The sequence below is a fragment of the Equus przewalskii genome, chromosome 2 (assembly GCF_037783145.1).
Source record: "Equus przewalskii isolate Varuska chromosome 2, EquPr2, whole genome shotgun sequence".
NCBI lineage: Eukaryota > Metazoa > Chordata > Mammalia > Perissodactyla > Equidae > Equus > Equus przewalskii.
In genome coordinates, this window is record NC_091832.1 from 89,276,782 (window position 1) to 89,296,729 (window position 19,948).

Here is a 19,948-nt window from a genome sequence, read left to right on the forward strand (position 1 = left end):
GTACAGGTTTTGTCCTCATTTATGTCTATGCAATCTGTCTGTATTTTTGGGGGGTAGTGTCAACTCTTGTCTGTGAGCATGGGGCATGTAGATCTGTCAGTTTCCAAAAGCAGAAAAAATACATACCTGATGATGATCAGAAGGATAACTAATGATAGCATACTTTTGATTTCAATCTCAAAACTTCTGTTCAATAGTTAAAAGGAAACCTGAAGTACAAATGAAATGATACTGCTAACCAGTTTTATTTTGTTTACTTCTTCCTTAGCTAATGACTTAGGGATCTAATTATTTATTAGAAATCAAGTCATCAAATGTTGAGAGTCTAAATTATCCCTCAAGGAATGCAAGAATCTGGATTTTATAGGTTCTCTAGGATTTAGTAGCAGAATCAGGGCCTAGAATCTGTACTGGCAGATTCCTAGTTTTGTTTAGTTTTCACTATACCATTTTGGTTAGTTCCTTCAAGAAAAACAAAAAAGTAGAAAAGTTTTCCTCTACAAAACACTAACATCTAAATTTTGTATTGGGTTCCAAATTTCTTTTTACACTGTGGTCCAGTGCAACTTTGTTTTCCTCTGATGGGAGTCAAATAAATGATGAGTTTGTGATCTGAAGAGAAAGAAGAGGAGACAGTGCCTCTGCTTTAGCGATTCACATCTCTGCTCTGGAGCATCTGGTCACCCAGGGCAATGACAGATTGATACAGAATCAAAGTAACAAGCATGTGGAGTATATATCAAAGTATTTTGGGTTAGATTGCTATGCAGTGATTCCAAGGCACTGATCTTGGGTATCTAAAATGAGAGCATAAAGAATACTCAGATGTGGAGATAGACTCAGGGAAAACAAGAGTTTCAGGAATATGTATTTTGACTCAGTGTAAAAGAAAAACTTTCTGTCACTCAAAGCTACCAAGAGATAGAGTATCTGGTTTTCTTCCTAAGATAGCAAACTACTGAGCTCAGTATCACTGACGGTGACAACTTGGTCATGGTATGGGGTAGAGGCGATTCAAATGACAGATGTGTGATTGGACTTAATTATATTTTTGCCACAATGATCTTTGCAGTCTCTTTCTAGCTTGAGACTCTGAGATGCGCCTGTAAAGGTTGTTATTTAATGCCATTAACTACTAATGATACATTCATTGGTCAGATTTTTTTCTCTTTTTTCTTTATGTATCATCCTCCTTTTAGTAGGGAATACATGCTTTTTCAAAGAATTTGAAAATTCATAAAAAGTTGAAAAGAAGAAAAATTTCACTGTAGTTTCACCATCTGTGTAATCAGGTTTCGTAGCTGCAAACACAGGATATATTAGCTAGTTTAAAGAGAAAAGGAATTCATCTGAAAATATTAGGTAGGGCTGACTTTTCTATCAGATACAATGGGCACAGTGCCAATGAACTACAATGGTTTTAGGGGTCCATGAAAATTTTTTAATTTTAAAATCTGAAGAATAAAAGAAGTTTTAGGTTGAAAAAGACTTTTATATATAATACCTGTTTTTATATCAATGCAGTCATAAACTATGATTACATACACATATATATATATACATAGGGAGGTGTGTGTGTGTGTGTGCATGTGCGTGTTATGGAGGAAGGGGCTGATGAAGGCAAAAGTACGTAGGATTCATTAAAGTCTTAATGAACAGAGGCTCAGGCTTGGAGGCTGCTGGCTCAGGAGCTCCAAACCCAGCCAAATATGCATGAGCACCACTCCAGGTCACCCCCAGTTCCTACAGCTGGCACAGGCTCTCCTGCCTGCACTGCTGACCGGGCCTGATGGTAGTTCCTCTGCCCTCACTGCTTCTGAGAGCTGGCAGAGATGTCACCTCTCAGAATGGGTTTCCAGATGGATTCTGTGAAGCATGTGCTTCTGAATGGAAACCTTGTACAACAGTATCTTGTCAGAAAAGCCTAGGTCGCAAGCCTCCACCCTAGCGCGCTCACCATCTATTCCTTTAGGGATAATTTAGACTCTTAACAGGTAAGGAAGGCTGAGGAGTAGATTTCTGATGTCTGTCCTGATGATCTGTAAACTTGTAAGGTGGGACATTTCCCAAACATAGGAGATGTGTTTTAAAGGTTCTGGACAGCCAAACATCTACCGCACAAAGACTACTGCCAACGCATCGATGTGTTAGCATCTAGACTTTCTGGTATGAATAGATTTTGTTTTTAATAGTTCAAATAAAAGCTATAGCTGCAATTACTGAATACTATTATATGATAGGTACCATTAACACTATTTGAATTATCTAATATGATTTTTAATTAAAAATAACAGCACTTTGAGATAGGTGATATTATTACTACTTTCCCATTTTATAAAAACTGAGGGTTAAAGAGCCTAAGTAACTTGTTCACGGATACAGTTAAGGAGTAATCAAGATGGAATTTTATTCTGAATCGTAGCTGCTACACTACACCTGTTATATATGAGATATACAACTTTAAATTCTGTTTTTTACATTTAACATTTTGGTATCAGCCTTTTTAAACCTGAATTTTAAACTCTTCTTTTTAATGATGACATAATATTCAATCAAATTAGTGTCACACAGTATTTTTAAAGATTGCTCTATTGTTGAATATTTAGGCTGTTTCTACATTTTTCCCATTTTCAGTCATATTGTAGTAACTCTTTGTGTATACAACTTTTTTCTTTTAGGATAGCTTCCCTAGAATAGAAACTCAGAATTAGGGTTACTAGATCAAAGGGTAGAAAACATATTTTTTGAGAAGCCAGCGTCATACTTTTATTTCCTTGCAAGACATTTAGTCCTGTCTGAAACATCCGTAAACATATTTGGTCCATGCCAAATGGTTTTGGACAGCACCAAATATCAACGACCTTTTGGCATGGATCAGATGTCTGCATGGACATTTTGGACAGCACCAAAGAAGACCAGGTATGATGGACCTTTTGCCATGGGCCAAATGTCTCATGGAATTTTTGGAAAGGACCAAATGTCAAGGACCTTTGGGTATAGACCAAATATCTTATGGACCAAATGTCTTATGGTCATTTTGGACAGAAACAAATGTCTTCTAATCTTTTATTTACTTTAATGATGAAGAAACAACTTCATCTATTCATCTATTCAACGTTCAACACATTTATTGCATGTTTATTGTGTACTGCATGTGGTACCCGTAATACCATAATGAATACTTGACAGTCACTTACCTAAAGGGTATTGTGATTTAGTGGGAGTTAAAATAGCATGTGCCTGAAATGAACATCTTGTGCAAATTATATTTGGTGAGAATGCTTCCTAGATCTTCTGGGACAGGGGAGGAAAACTTTAAGAGCTCTTAGGGGTTGTAGGAAAGTGGCATTCAAAATAATTTCAAAATGGCATCAAGCATGAAAATGTTGTCTTCTTTGCCAATTTGTCAGATGAAATATTGTCAGTCATTGTTTTAATGGCTATTTCCTTGAGTACTAATGAGGCTGAACATTTTTTCCATATGTTCGTTAATGAGTTTCTTTATTGTGAAGTATCCTTTGATAGTTTGGCATTTAGTATTTATATAAAATAGATTTTGATATTTTGCATTCGTTGCAAATAATTTTGTATCTATTTTACCTTTTAAATTTTGGTTTGACTTAGGGAAGTTTTTTTTTTACATAGTCCAATCTACCAGGCATTTTCTTTCGAATTTCTTTTTGCATTTATAAGCTTCATAAGTAGACCTAACTTCTCTCAAAAGGCATATAAACAATCAATTGCATTTTTCTTTATTTTTATGTCACATTTTATTTGTATTTAATTTAATAATACATCTGGAATGTATATCTATGTCTAATGGAACATATTTGATTTTATTCTAATAAGCTAGGCAATTATCTCAGCATTATTTATTAAACAATTCCTTTCTTTCTCATTAATTTGTGGTGTTCATTTTTATCATACTCTTGATTTAGATTCCCTTTCTATATGTATCCATGGAATCCTATCCCCATTTGGAATCCTATGCCCATTTGTATCGATTTCAACCGTAATGAAAACAGCTATTAATTTTTTTTCCCCTTCAAACTTTCTGATGGCAGATATTGTACTGTCCCTTTAATAACTAGTGTCATGTTTGGCATATGATAGGCATCAAATATTTGTTGAGTGAATGCATATAATGGGATGTTTCTGGGATATCTATATTTTCCTACTAATCTGCATATCAGTTTCTAATCCAGTTCTGCACGTGTTAAATACTGTGTCATAACAATATATTTTTATCACTAGATAGAGCAAAACTTCTTTTTAATATTCATACTTCAGAGTTTCTTTATGATTCACAACTCTTTCTTCAAATGAATTTTAGAGAATTTTAACAGGCTCTAAAATTACTCACTTTAGGATTTTGATTGGAATTATGCTAAAAATATAGATTAATTTGGGAAGAAGTGATATTTATGATGTAAATACTGTCCCACTCACGCATATATTATAATTCCTTATTTCTCTTCATAGCTTTTCATAATTTTCTCTCCGGAGTTATTCATAAGCAGTTATTGATTTTGTTGTTACTGCTGTAGAGACTCAGGTTATAGTTAATGCTACTGGGAGTTATATTCATTTATTTTGAAAATTTTACTTTCTGTTTATTGCTATTATATCAAAAAATTATTGTTACAAATTTACCATGCATCCTGAGACTTTTTTTGAATTATTAATTCTAATAGAATTTTTTTTGTAATTTTTTAGTTGATGTGAAGATCATTTTGAGAATATTGTCAGCTAAATTCTGCTTTGCCTTCACAATAAGTGATGGGAATTGGAGAGCAAAAGTAATATTTTAAGAAGTGCTTTTGGAGATAGAATTAAATTTTTATATCTATTTTAGAGACAGTTAATTATAATAAGTTCTAGTAACTACATGTGTATCTGTGAAGAAGGCTTTTAATTGTTGTATCTTTTAGGTGGCAAATGTATGTTTTTCAGAATCCATGAGAACCTCCATATTGCACAATTTCTTGAAATATATGGCATACTCTCTCTCTGATCTTTTCTAAACTCCACCTCACTCAGCTCCTGCCTTTGGTATAATATCCCAAAACCTCTCACTGATGAGGGCTCTTGACTTGAATCTGTCAGGCTGTCTGAGATCAACAACAAACAAAGCATTTCAAGGCCAGCTTTCTTTCATGGGGCAACACGGAAAAGGAAAATAGCCAGATTTGTCTTTAGCTATATCCCCATCACATTAGGACTCTGGGGTAGAAAGAGACACAAAATGTGAGTGATGAAAGCCCCATTCAGGACCATAAAGGGAGTGGCTATAGAGACCAAAGAAGGCACCAACCTCATAGGATAAGGTAGAGCCCAATAGAGGATACTCCAATTTTTGTTTTAGTATTCCATATTTTAATCCTAACTAATAATGTTCAACTCAATTTAACATCCAGAAGTTGTTTAAAACAGAATTTTGTATTTCTACTTAAAGAAAATTTTTATATCCTAATTAAGGAAAGTATTCTATTTGGTCATTTATTGTAAAAGTAGTGATAAGTGTTAAGACTTTTTGTTTGCATTAACTCTGTGGGGTGTTCATTTTAAGTCACCGTACAGTTCAGTGGGTTTGAGTTCTTGCTACATGATGGGAGCTGACAAATGTTAACATCATAATGGGACCATAACAAGTCTGAAAGACTGAGGCTAACATAACACAGCTGGTCCTTCCATGTCGTAGACTTTTGTTCTTTGGACTTGCACAATTATCCAGTTTACATTCGGCGCATTTCATCATCACTGTGTGAGGTGCTGCCCTTCCTCTGTGGGCTGTACTTGTGTTTTTGAAGGTTATTTCAAGGGCTTGCTTGGGCACTATGAACCATAGGAGACTACGTTGACCTAGGTACCTCCACCTTGCAAGGTAGACTCATTATCTTCATGGATGTAATGACCCCTCAAAATATCAAGAGATATGCCATCTGTTTTGGTGATAAGGACGAGACAACTGTCAGCCACTGTATGTACAACAGAGTGCAATGCTTACCTTTGGGTAGATTGAAAAAAAGATAAGAGAATGAATGACAGTTTTGTTCAAGTGTTAGAATAAAGCTACTATCTCAGACCCCTAATGACAATGATTAATTAGACCAATGTTTTTTGCAAAGTCTACCTGACTAAAAGCTTGATATACCAAAATTGGGACTTTTCTATATAACTGGTATATTATTTTTCTTTTTTATGTTTAGAAATCAGTAGATTGTATTTTCTTTAGTAGCAACTCCATGATTATTTTCATACTTTCTTTTATTATGAACTATTTTTTTAACACTTGTCTTAAAAGCAACTCTAGATCTATCAGATTAAAAAAATAGAAATCTTAAGAAAAATTGTGATAATGTGTTTGTTTCCTCACATTAAATAAGACCTGGTGTGCTTTAAAGCTGACTCTTTATAGTTTTCATCCTCCTACATTATAAACTTTATAGAATGGGAAGAAATATATCAGAATGTGAGTGAGAAAAATATAGGTCAAGTCCGTATCATTGACATAACTGGAGAAAAATTCATTTTGAATAAAATACGTGGCTAAAGAACAACTTTGACTCAATAAGAGTTATGGTTCTCTTTTTAGCAGATAAAATGAAATCTTGGTAATTGAAAGTAAATATACAATTTGAAAACTATCATTCCTGATAATGAAATGGGAAAAAGAACCAAGGGGTATTTTTTATACATGTATTGTATGACATATAATAACAAGTATTTTGGTAAACAATGTGACATAGTGGTAAAATGCCCAAAGTCTATAACCAAATCAGTGAGTTCAAATTAAAATACTGACACTTAAACTAGCCATGGGCCTCTGAGTTACCTCACCTTTCTTTGCCAGTTTCTCTGTCTATAAAATGTGGATAATAGTAGTACCTAGCTCACAGGGTGGTTGTGTGGGGGTCCTCAAGGCCACCTTCAGGGCTGATGATTTGCTGAAAGGACTCCTAAGATTCAGCAAAGCTGTTATACTCAGAGCCATGGTTTATTACAGAGAAAGACATATTAAAATCAGCAAAGGGTAAAGCACATAAGGCAACCACTAACTTCTAGGTGTCCCTTCCCAGTGGAGTCACGTGAGGGTGTACTTAATTCTACCAGCAATGATGTGTGACTACATGCGTGACGTGTGGTCAGTCAGGGAAGCTCAGCGGAACTTTGGTTTCTCGAGTTTTATTGTTGGCCAGTCGTGTGGTTTTATTAGCGGTCAGTCACATGAGCATGTAGCACCAGATGATTGACCTCAGCTACTCAGACTTCAGCCTCCCTTTCCCCAAGCAAAAACAGGTGTTCAACATAAACATATCTGGTCAAACTGGAACAGCATAGGCCAAGGCCTCAGGCAGACAAAAACTCTTATCGGGCAGACTGTTTCAAGAGCTCACAGGTTATCTTCTAGAAGCTGGCCAAGGGCCAGTCCTGAAGATGGGCCTTTCTTTGGAAAGTGCACGGTTTGGGTAACTCAGGCCTTCTGAGTTAACTCTTGCCTGCCCAGTGGTTATGAGTTAATCCATGCAACTTGGAATAGTGCTTGGCTCATGTAAGCAAATAAATAAGGGTCAGCTCTAGTTCCTTCTGGTGGAGCTCTGTAAGCTGAATGAAGCAGATTAACTAGGAATACAAACAAGAAATAGCTATGTTCCATGGATCTTGTGATGATAAGTCCTCAAGTTTGGTACGATGGGCATTATAAGCATATTAAATATTTTAGCTGGAGAAGTTCCCAGTGAAACACCAAATCCTAACATTTTGTCCTTTTGTCCTTTACAGAGCTCTGAAAGCAGCAAAGCAATAATCAAAAAGCAGAGCTGTTTGAGGAATACAACAATAAAGCAGATACAAGAGTGAGTCTCAGTAATTAACACACAATATTCCTTTAGAGGGATGATTAATTCAAACTTATAGCCCTTATTATTAAAAAGTTTTTCACAGAAATGCCAGTTTGGTGTCGTAGAACATGTGTGACTGTGTGTTATAGATGGTTGACCATAGGCTAAAGAGGAATTGATTTCTATGTATAATTAAATCAATTTTGAGGATTTCTGTTAGGCCAGGCCTAGACAGAAATGTAAGAGAATTAACTAGTTATTATTATTACTTATTATTAAATCAGCACATATTCATCAAAGGCCTGTTATATGGTGAAGCCTCATCTCTGAGGTATTTGGTGGTTTTACAGAATTGAACAAAACAGCCATGGTCCATTCCCCCTCATGGACTCCACAGTCCAGTGGAGGCTACAGGAATTAGCAAATATCAATATATGAATAAAAACTATGATAAATTCTATGAAGAGAAATAGCAGAGTTCTGTGGGAGAAAATATTGAGAGACAAGGGAAGAATCCACTGTGGATTGACTAAATATAGGGTATTTCTCTGGAAGACGATATTTAAACAACGAGCTGAAGTGTGAGGACATGAGTCCCAGGCAGATGGAACAGCAGTGAATAAAGAAAATGATGGAAAGAAGGATGAAGTGGCAGTAGCTAAGTCATCACAGAAGTAGAGAGAGACGTAAGATGAAGCTGGCTTGAAGATGACTATGCAAGCTGGCCCAGTCTCATACGGCCTTCCTGGCCATGGTTAGGTGTCTTTGGACCAGCTCTGCTTGGCCACTTTTCTGCCCTTGACGTTTCCGTGCAATGTCATTTGGTCTTCTCTCCTGGTCCTCTGAATATAGATGCTTTCAAATCTACCACCCAACCTACACCTCCTGCCAAACTACAGTGTTGACATCTTAGGACCATGCAAAGAGGTTGTCCATGTGGTCATTTCTCCTCTGGACACTAGTTCCGTGATATGTTCTGCATAAAATGGTTTGGGTCAAGAAAGTTTGAAAATTTTCGGAATGCTCTGACACTATCAGGAGCTTTAAGTGCACATTAACATATTGTAGGTTCTGAGAAGTTCTACAGTAAACAAACAAATAAATATGTGTATATATGCGTGTATCTATTTATACATATGTGTATATGTATGTGTGTGTGTACCTTTACGCAACTTGACATTTCCCAGGCTATTTCCATGTTTACAACAGGAGATGTTTCAAGTTTCTCTCTTGGAAATGTACTTTATTTTTTTTTAATTGAGGTCATAATAGTTTACAACACTGTGAAATTTCAGTTGCACAGGAAAATACATTTTAAGAGGTTCTTCATGCTCCTGAGGCTGGCCTGCTTTTAGGTAACTTGTCCTATTTTATGGCTTCGCATATTAAATTATATTAGATAATTTTCTAGAATCTAGATAATTCAAACCAGAAAAAAATCTGTTTGCTCCAGTGCTTTAGCTTTCTCAGGCAGAAAATTTTTTCTTGACCTGAATTGTATGGTTAATTGTTTCACATTTTGCTTATGCTTTGCATGTGAAAGTATAGCCGTAAGTACCAATAAGGAGTACTGGAGTAAGAGCTTACTAAGTAATTTTCAATATGAGTATTAGTAATATTTGTTCTCTTAAACAGACAAAGGAAAACCACAAAGAAAATACTGTTCACACCTCAGTTGTTCTGAATCATACTCCTTTCCATCGAAAATGCTTATTCTCCTCGATGTGTAAAATTCTCATAATTTAAAAAAGTCTTAAAGTGAGGAAAATGACTGAGGGTAATGCCTACTTTAGCACCTAAAGAATGATTTGATTTTTTTAGTAAAACCTGATCTTGTATTTGCAGCAATAAAAGTTTCAAAGACGAGAGGATTAGCGTTAACCTCCACCCATTCCAGAAGAGAGGTTCTCAGCATCTGTGTTGGAAAGAGCGTTGACTTTTTTAGATCAATTATTTATTATTAAAAATAAGAAAAAATAAGAAAAACAAGGAAAAGATAAAAATAAAAAAGAATAAGAAAAAAGTCATAACAAATTCCCTGGGATTTCATAACTTAGAAACAAAAGCCTCAGAAAGGGCTTTCATACCCAGAAAGACAAGACACAGCTGTCCCTTAATTACTGCTCATGCCATTTGCTTTCTACTAGATATGTGTCTCAAATTTGGAATCTAATTAGAAATCTTAATTGAAAATGGCTTTAGAAAAAGGAAAAGGAAAGAGATCAACATGGAAACATAAAAGTAAGGAGAAAAATAGAAATGGTAATATTCCAGCCCGCTTGAATAATCACCTGTCTCAAAATGAGCTGGACTCTGGAGAACCTGTTATCTGGCACAAAATTGAGCTGTACTGTTTCCTCTTTCAGGAAGAATTTTCTCAACCAAATGATGAGTCTTTTAATCTCTATAAATTGTAATTTTCAGAGACTATATTTTGCTCAGTGTAAAACAATTATTTTAAAGTTTTGAGGTCTGAGCTGAATCTCAGCTCCTTAACTTGTTCCCTGTTTGACCCTGGACCAATTTTCTAACTATTCTCAGTCTCAGTTTACCCATCTCTAAAATAGAATTTTTAAATCTCATTTTGCAACATGGTTTCTTTCTTGTCTCCTGATTTATACACTGCTTGGTACATAGTAGCAGATCCAGATACATTAAGTTCTAGAAAGGAAGGAAAGAGAAGGAAGTGAAAAAAAAACAAGGCTAATTCGAGAATATGTCCCATAATATTTAGCACAGAATATTGCAAATACTAAACATTCAGAAAGTGCTTATTGATTCTGTACCCTGGAGGTAAAGACTGAAAGGCAGATTCATTAATCCTTTTACTCAGGCTATTTTTTTTCTTGTAGATATTTTGGATTCTGCTTTCCAGATTGTAAACCCCACTTAAAGGCATAGTGGCATATTATTTCTGAATTACTCACAGCACGTTGCAGCCCATTAGGTATGATAGTTCCTCAATTAATATTTGTTTAATTGAATGAAGCTGTGAACTAACAGTGCCAGGAAGTAGATAACCCAGATCGTCCTATTCCCCGGTTTACAAATATTGTATCTAACATCCAAAGCAAGAGCAGTTATGCCTCCCTGTGAATGATTTCATTCAAGGATACTGCAGCCACTTCCTGCTACTTCTCCAAGAGCTCTGCTCCCTTCAGATTAGCCCATTTCCTGTTACTTACACATATTCTCCATGTGGCTTTTTGTCTTTGCTTACATTGCCTTCATTTTCAATATTTTCTTCCCTGTTGTCTTTCATTCTTCCTCCCTTTCTCCCTCTTCTCCTCTCCCTTCCTTTCATCTAGCCCCACATTTTTGGTGTACAAATCTCTTCAAGTCAGTTCAAATGTCATCTTTTCCATGACGGGTGCCAGGGATCTCCTGAGATCAATATCTTACCCCTTTGATTTTTTTGTTTTCAGGCACTAGACCTTGTTCCTCATCTGTAGAAGGGGACCCTGACACAGAGACAGTGAAAGCCCAATTACATATTATGTTAATGGCTTCTTTCCATCCTCACTCTGTTCTGTTACCCTTTACCAAAAAACTCACCAAGGGAATGGACCTCTGGCAAAGTTTGCTGCTTTCTTCCACACTGCTATTTAGGTCACCGGTGGGATGAATTTTGGCCATGAGCACCAGTCACAGCAGTTGTGTGAGTCCTGTTGGCTTTCTGAATGGATCCTTATTGTTGGCTACTGTGTCTGAGTCAGGAGCCTGGCTCTGCACCCAGTGTTCTAGGTGCCCTGATTTCTAGGACACCTGCCTGCATAGCTTTCCCTGTGACCTTACCTTACTTTGAATATCCCTCCCTGATTTACACATGATGATGAGAGCGACCCTTCCACTCTTCCTGCTAGTAGAAGCCTGTTCTATTGCTGCCCCATCCCTCACACCAAATTCAAGGGAGCCCCTATTTATTGATACCCATTCAGATCAAACTTAAGTTTATCTATTAAGTCTTGGTAATTTGGACTCTTGGCCCCTATAAATCAATATTTCTTTCCTAGTTTATTCTTCTTACTCTTTTATGGAACAAATTTCTTCCTGTTTCCTCTCATGTCTCTGCATTCCTCTGGAGTGAAGTCACGTTGATTGTCAAAGCATTCCAATTGTACCTCTTTTAGGCCATCTTCCTCTCGTCTAGCCACGTTAATAATAGTAAATATTGTTAAAATTAATAGTGTTAGTAATATTTATTGGCCACTTGTTGTATCTTCTAATATCTTTATTGTTTTGTATTCACTGTTTAAAAATCTGCACACCGTAAAATTCATACTTTTTGATGCATGGTTCTATAATTTCTGACAAATGGAAACAGTCATATACCCACTACCACCATCAAGATACAGAACACTTACATCACCCCAGATCTTTACTTCTCTGTGATCAACCTCTCCTACCCACCTCCAACCTTTAGAAACCACTGATCTTTTTCTGTTTCCCTAAGTCACCTTTTCCAGGATGCCATACAAATGGAAGCAAACAGTATGTAGCCTTTCAAGTCTGGATTCTTGTAGGGGAGGAAGACATTTCCTCTACCCTCTGTGGGTTCTTCTGGCCAGAGAACAAACTAAATTCACGTGAGATGGAATAACAGGAGAAAATTAAACAAAGCTTTATAACATGTATACATGGGAGAGGCTCAGGCAAACTGAGAAACTCACCAAAATGGCTGAAGCCCCCACCTTAAATGTCATCTTCAGCTAATGACAAAGGAAGATGTTGGGGGTGGAGGGGGAGTTGATTATGGGAGATTACCACACAAGTACAGTAAACAAATGCAGATTTAAGTCCTTGCCTTTGGCGTTCATTAAGAGTTTCTAGAGATAAGGTCATCCCCTCCTTCTTCCTGGTACAGAGAGGGAGACACCTTTACAGATGGAGATTTCCTTTACAATGTAAATGTCTCCTAACAAAGGGCAAGCAGTTTCCACTCCTCAGAGCCTCCTTCCCATCTACAGTTTATTAAAAGTAACCAGCCCCAAATAATACTCATTCCAAAGAGACATATGTTGGGGTGGACAATGCCAGTCCCCCACATAATGTATTTGAGGTTCACTTGAATTTTGTGGGTATCAGTGATTCATTCCTTTCTATTGCTGAGTAATATTCCATTTTGGGGATGTACTTTGGTATGATTATCAATTTACCATTTGAAGAACTTTTGGGTAATTATGAATTTTTACTAAAAAAATAAAAGGCCACTCAAACCAGGTTTTTGTGTGATCTTAAGTTTTATTCTTCTTGGCGAAATAACCAGGAATGAGATTCTGGGTCATATGTTAGGTGTATGTTTAACTTTATAAGAAACTGCCAGACGTTTTTGCAGTGGCTGTATCATTTTGCCTTCCCACCAGCAATGTACAAGAATTCCAGTTTTTTCACATCCTTGTCAGAGATTGGTATTGCCAATTTTTAAAAAATTTAATTATAGCTATTCTGATAGGTGTATAGTGATAGCTTATTGTGGTTTAAATTTGCATTTTCCTAATCTATAAATCAGTTTAGGGAGAATTGACATTTTAACAATAATAAGTCTTCCAATCCATGAATGTTGTATATATCTTCATTTAATTTTGTCTTATTTCTCTCATCAATGTTTTGTAGATTATAGCATACAGATCTTGCACATTTTTTTTTTATTTAGCCCTAAATTTTTAATGTTTTTTTGTACTATAATACATGGTGCTTTTTAAAAACTTCATTTCCCCATTTTTCATTTCTAGTTTATAGACAGCTGATTTTTGTATATTGACCTTATATTGTGCAACATTGATAAAATTATTTACAGCTTTTTTTTTGTAGATTTTTTTGGGGGCTATTTTCTACTGAGACAATCATGTTGTCTGCAAATGGAGACGGCATTAGTTATTTCTTTTCAATCTGTATGTCTTTTGTTTCTTTTCCTTCCCTTATTACATTGGTTAAGACCACCACTATGATATTGAAGAGGAAAGATGAGAGAGGAAATTCTTGTATTATTCCCAATCTTAGTGGCAAAATGTTGAGATTTTATAATTCAGTTATGATAATAGCTGTGTATTTTTGTAGATGCCCATTATCAGGTTAATGTACTTCCCTTCTACTCCTAAATTGCTGAGAGTATTTTATTTTATGGATGATGGTTTTTATTTTATGGATGTAGGATTTTGTCAAATATTTTTTCTGCATTTATTGGAGTAATAATATGTTTTTATTTTTTAATGAATTACATTGATAGATTTTTTTAATATTGAACTAGCTTTGCATTCCCAGGATAAATCCCTCTGTATGCTGGTTTATCCTGGGATAAACCTTTTTTATACACTGTTGCATTAGATTTGCTATAGCTAAGATTTCGTTGATAACTTTGGGGTATGTCTAAGTTCATGAGATATTGGTTTGTATTTTTCTTTTCTTATAGCATCTTTTATTTTGTATCAAGATAATGCTGGCCTCATATATTGAGTTAGGATGTATGCCCCTTTGTCTGTTTTCTTGAAGAGTTTGTGTAGATGTGTTATTATTTGTTCAAATTTTTGGTACAATTCACCAAGAAAGCCATCTAGCTAGAGTTTTATTTGTAGTTTTTAAATACAAAATCATTTTCTGTAATGGGTACAGGACTATTCAGTTTATCTCTTTCTTCTTGAGTGAGATTTGACAGTTTTTTGTTGAAGAAATTGTTCAGTTTAATCTGTTATCCCTTTTATCTTCATAATATTGTTCAGGATTTTTTGTTATTATTATTTAAGTTTTACAGTCTGTAGTGATGTCCCCTCTTCCATTCCTGATATTGGTAATTTGTAGCTTCTCTCTTTTTTTCTTGGTCAGTCTGGCTAGAGTTATCAATTTCATTTATCTTTTCAAAGAGATAGCTTTTGGCTTCATCGATTTTCTCAATTGTTTTAATTGTCAGTTGCATTGATTTATGCTTTTATTTTTATTATTCTCTTCCTCCTGCTTGCTTTGAGTTTAATGGACTCTTTCTGGTTTCCTAAGATGGCAGCTTAGACTGTAGATTTGACACTTTTCTTTACTAACATTTGGATCTTAAATTTCTGTAAGCATTACTTTAGCTGCAGCCCACAAATTTTGATATTATTTTCATCTTCATAATTCAAATTATTTTGTAATTACTTTTATGACTTCCCCTTGGCCCAGTGGTTCTATAGGAGCATGTTGCCTTATTCCCAAACATTTGTATTTTCCATATATTTTTCTGTTATTGAATTCTAGTTTAATACCATTATGGTCTGAAAACATACTTATATGATTTCCTTTCTTTTAAATATGTCACAGTTATATGTCCCATGTCAAAAAATGGGCACTACGTTTGGGTCAAAAGCACAAGAAAAACAGAGAAAAAATGAAATATTCACCCTCATGTGGTTCTCTTCTCAAAGTTTTAGCCCCTTCCCACAATTTTCCTACTTTTGTTTATTTTTCAAAATCCTCCCTTGGTTGCTTTTTGTGTTACTTCTAATCAGTGGAGATACAGTGTTTAGTTGGCTAGAAATGGAATACCTAAAAACTTTGCATATATTTATTTAGTTCTCACCATAAATAATTACAAAAATATTAGAATTTTCTCCATTTGTGGTGAGGAAACTAAGGGATAGTGTGTTTAAGTAATTTGCCCCAGTTTCCAGAGTAAGTGGCAGAGCCTAGGCAATCTGGATCCATAATAGGCAGTCTCAATCCAAAATTAACCACTTTGCTATATAACCTGTCTCATGCTAAATTACTGTAATAATAAATGCCATGTGAGAGGGATTCAGATGTGCATGCTAGACTAACATAGAGTTCAAGAATAAAAGAGACTTCGGAATAATATAAGAAATAGTCAAAGACACTTTTATTAACTTGCCAGGCAAGGGAGCAAAAACTGGTTGAAGAAATTCTCAGAGTAGTTTACTAAAGGGAAAAGAGTCAGGGAGTATTAAGTGCTAAAATGTGCTGGAGGTGGGGGCGAGGGAGGGCGGGTGTTATGTTGGTTATGCTATTAAAGGACTGAAAACTAGTACTTTGGCAAAGGCAGAATATAAGACGGAACTTTTCTATTTACAGCAGTATATTCCATATACATGTCACATGATCAATGATTAATAAATACGTCTCACTTGAATCAATGATTATGGTAGTTCCTTTCCTTATTTCACCTTCCACGTGGGATCAAAGCAATCCTAGAAGCTGGAGAGCCTCAGCCTGAGATTGAGAAGATGGGAAAGTCTACTCATGCTGTTTTATTCAGTATTCAGGTGTGAATTAGTGACATACTTTTCACATAAAATTTGAGCTTGGGTACCATTCTGCCTCAGTGGCAATCCTTCATAAACTCCAGCAGATCACAGAAAATTAACACACATTATAGAGGGAATTTGTTAAATCAATCTGTGATTCTCTTTAGTTCTATAAGATGCACCAGAGAAATGCTAGATGAATTTGCAGGTGGAACAATGGCGTGGAACGTCGCTGCTCAGCCTAGTTCTTTTCTTTTGCCCAATTCAGGTTTAGCAACTGAATTTTCTTCTTTTTCCCCATTAAATATTGTTTACTCTTACTTTCATTGCAGTACAGTTTTATTGAGAAAGGATTTTAAGGTAGAATGTGTGACTGTGTACATATTGGAGTGTAAGGAAGAAACTGCTTGTAGTGAAAGAATTAAGGCTCATTATTTGTATGCAGTAGCCAGTATGAATGAGAAAACTTAGTTATGCCATATTATATTCTTTGCAGATGACCTCAGGCACTCTATGAACTTCTCTGGAGAACTAAAGTGAAATTATAATAATCACATAGATACATTTATTCTTGCCCGTCATAATAAAAAGCGGAAGATAAAATTTTAATTAAATTCATTATCTGTCTTACTTTGAAATTTGAAATTTCAAAAGAAAATGAGCAATTAATCATCAGAAACTACAGATAATTTAGTCAATACTAATTTGAACCCGAAATGTGTCATCATGAGGAATTCAATCAGTTCGGTTAATTAATAACCTCTGACGTCTATATTAGAAATGTCCTGCAGATGTAATCAAAGCTTCTGTTTTAGTTTTCTCGAGCACGTGGTATTAACTGGCCTTGGGCGTATGCGTGTGACCGTGTTCCCGGGGATTCTAGAACACTGGACATTGCTCAGGCAGCTCTTCCCCGGAGTCCTATTTTTTAGTACATGTGAAAAAAGAATCAACCTCTGGTCAAATTAAAATTTGCTCTGTACATCTCTGCTTCTTGAGATAGGCTTGAGATGGGTGGCTAGGACTCATTGTAGTTGGAATATGCAGTTTGTTGAATAAAAGTATCAGAAAAAAAGCCCAACCCTGTCATCTTAAAAGTAGACAATAACCTCCTGTCCTCTACTTAGTTTTTCAGATGGACAGAGGACATTAAAAAAATACACATGCATCTAGCAAACGACTATAAAGCTCTCTTGTACTATTTTATTAAACCTTTGCTGTGGGATGGCAATTTTTTTCAAAAACCGTGTTTGGGGCTTAGACAAGGTTTTACAAGTTTTTGTTACGTAAGCGAAATCCAATGTGTCATATGAAGTATTTATAGAAGAAAAAGTTTCCATGAGATTTTAGTCTTTTCTGCAACATCCAATGAAATTTCCTATCGTTTGATTATATGTGAGAAGCAACCAAGAGGAACTCTGAAGAGACAGGTAAAAAGCTCACCTCAGAACAGAAGGCCTTCTCTCTAATCCCAGCATGGCCTCTTGCCACCTGGGTACATGGAGGTCTTCTATCCCACCTCTGGGCCTCAGTGTTCTCATCTCTTCAATGAGACAACTCTTAGTTTCTTTAAACCTCTTCAATTATATATCCTTTTAAGACACTTTATCCTGATACTTTAAAGAGTGATGATAGGTGGATGCATGTAATCAACTGTTGCAAAGAGATGAGTGAGATTAAATCAAGCATGATTTCACATCTTCGCTTTGTAATTCTTCAAGATGCTTTCATTTTTATGACCGACACAGAACAATATCTAACAAGTCAGATGGCTGACAAGCTATATGCCCAAAGTTGGTGCAGGCGGTCCTCCTCAGGACTTCAGGTCACTGTTGGAAACTGTTGAAATTCTGGTGCAGATCTTACACAGTGCTGAGGCCAAGCCGTTTGAGTTCTTAGGATGAAGGATGCTTTCTCACAGGGGTTGACGGGAGCCTCCTTTTGCTTTATATCCAATGGAGACCAACATGTTCTTATGCTAATATGAAACAAAGGAGCAACAGGCTGGCCTCTGATTAACAATAAACCACAACGCTGTCCCTCTGCTTGCTTAACTGAGTTCTCTCCATTGCTGCTTTGTGTTCTGTCCTTTTGAACATCAAGATTTTGCTAGTTTCAATGATCACTTAATACTCACTGTGGTTTGGGAATATTTATTGACCGAGACTGTGATCTCCAAAAGGGAGTCCTATGATTCAAAGTAGCAAAGGAAGAAAATATTACCCCTTTGTTAAGTAACCAGAATGCTGGATCCGGAGAATTGGATGTGTTCAATCATTAGATTCTATTTTCAAACTTCAATCATTTTGAATATTTATTCTTGATTTTTTTTTTATACTGGCTTGTCCACAGAAAGTATTGTCACATCAGGACCGAGTAAAAGAACAATAGATGAGTATGTCTCAATTAGACAGGATATTATAAATGGAATTGTAAAAATATCTATAATGAGTTGGTTATCTCTTCCCTGGGAGTCTGGTACTTGGGCATTAAACACTCTATTGATAGGCTATAGATTTTCCAGAAGTTTTTATTTTTAAGAGAGAAAATAATGTAAATAAAAGCTTAAATAAAATAAATGTCTCCTAGAACTCCCTTCTTTCTCTCTATCCTTCTGCCCTCATTACTTTCTTAAGGGATAAGAAAAGTCTGAAATTCTTTTGTATGGTAAAATGAGAAGTGATGGCAGGTGGAATAGAGAGGCTTGGAATCAGAAACTCAAGCTCACAGCCTTGTATCTCCAATTACTAAGTGGGTCCTGAACAAATTACTTTTTCACCTTCAATTCTTCCCCTGTAAAGCTTGAGTTACGTCTTCAATTTATTGTGAAGTTTCATGTAGTGCATATAAAGTGATGGCACAGAATATGACACATAATATGTATTCAGAAAAGGCATGATAAATACTCAGAAAATTGTGGCTACTATTGGCTAAAATTAATTTCAAAAGCAATGGTGGATTTAGAACTCTCTGAAGACTGTGGATGTGTATTAGTAGAGCCCCCTTTGATTTGCTATTTATGGGAAGCAAAGAGAAGTTTATCATGCTGGTCAATTGTATTTTTATTGAATTGATTTTCTTGTCTCCACCTTTTCTCCGGCTCCCTGTTTCCATGTGTCATAATAGTTTAAACCACGGTGTGCCAGTAAACCCCCAGTCCCAACATTTTCAGTGAATTACTGAACTCTAGATGATCCTGCTTTTGATGACATTAAGACACTAGTTCTTATTGTGAGCTGCTGTCTAACTGTCCTCGCCAACCTCCAGCACTTTCCAGAGTGTAGCATGCAGTGACCTGGCTCTGTTTAGCCCCAGAAGTACCTTGGTCTGACCCTGCCAAGAGCCAAGCAGACTTCCAAGAGTCAGGCAGCTGAGCTGAGGCTGAAGAGAGCAAAGATGAAAGGGAGTAAGAATGGGCGCAGAATCTAGGCTGGGTTAGGACTGGGCATTGGCAAGAGTCCATCACAGAGAGGCCAACTAATAGGTGGGTAGGAGGGTAGTGGGTGTTAAGGGCCCCAAGCAAATAACTCAGATTATAAAGTCCTGGCTAGAAATAAAGTGCCAGGAGTAGAACATGAGCCAATAGCTAGAGAGAATGAAGCCCAGGCCAAGATCTGTGACAGCTCCTGGCATCAGTCTAGACAGTCTGGTTAAGTGGCATGGACCTTTAGCCCATATTGGCTTCTTATCTGGCGGCACTCTCTCTTCTCCTCTCCCGGTTTATGAGCCTGGAATCTGGGCAGCATTCTATGCCTTAAAGTGGTGCTTCTCAAGCTTAAACGTGCATAGGAATCACCTCTGCTACAATGCAGATTCCCATTTAGTCAATCTGAGGTCTGGCTCAAGGTTCTGCGTTTCTAACAAGCTTCCAGGTAATGC

The 19,948-nt window shown here is 36.2% G+C and overlaps 1 protein-coding gene across 21 annotated transcripts in view; it reads left to right on the forward strand.

The window, feature by feature from the left end:
* Positions 1–19,948, forward strand: part of INPP4B (inositol polyphosphate-4-phosphatase type II B) — a 747,875-nt gene that overhangs the window by 351,873 nt on the left and 376,054 nt on the right. For 17 of the 21 annotated variants that reach the window (XM_070608969.1, XM_070608970.1, XM_070608975.1 and 14 more), the window contains one exon: positions 7,783–7,856. The exons of the other annotated variants lie outside the window; for them this stretch is intronic. The gene's annotated coding sequence lies outside the window, so the exon portion shown is untranslated. The remainder of the gene's footprint in view (positions 1–7,782; positions 7,857–19,948) is intronic. 21 annotated transcript variants of the gene reach the window in all.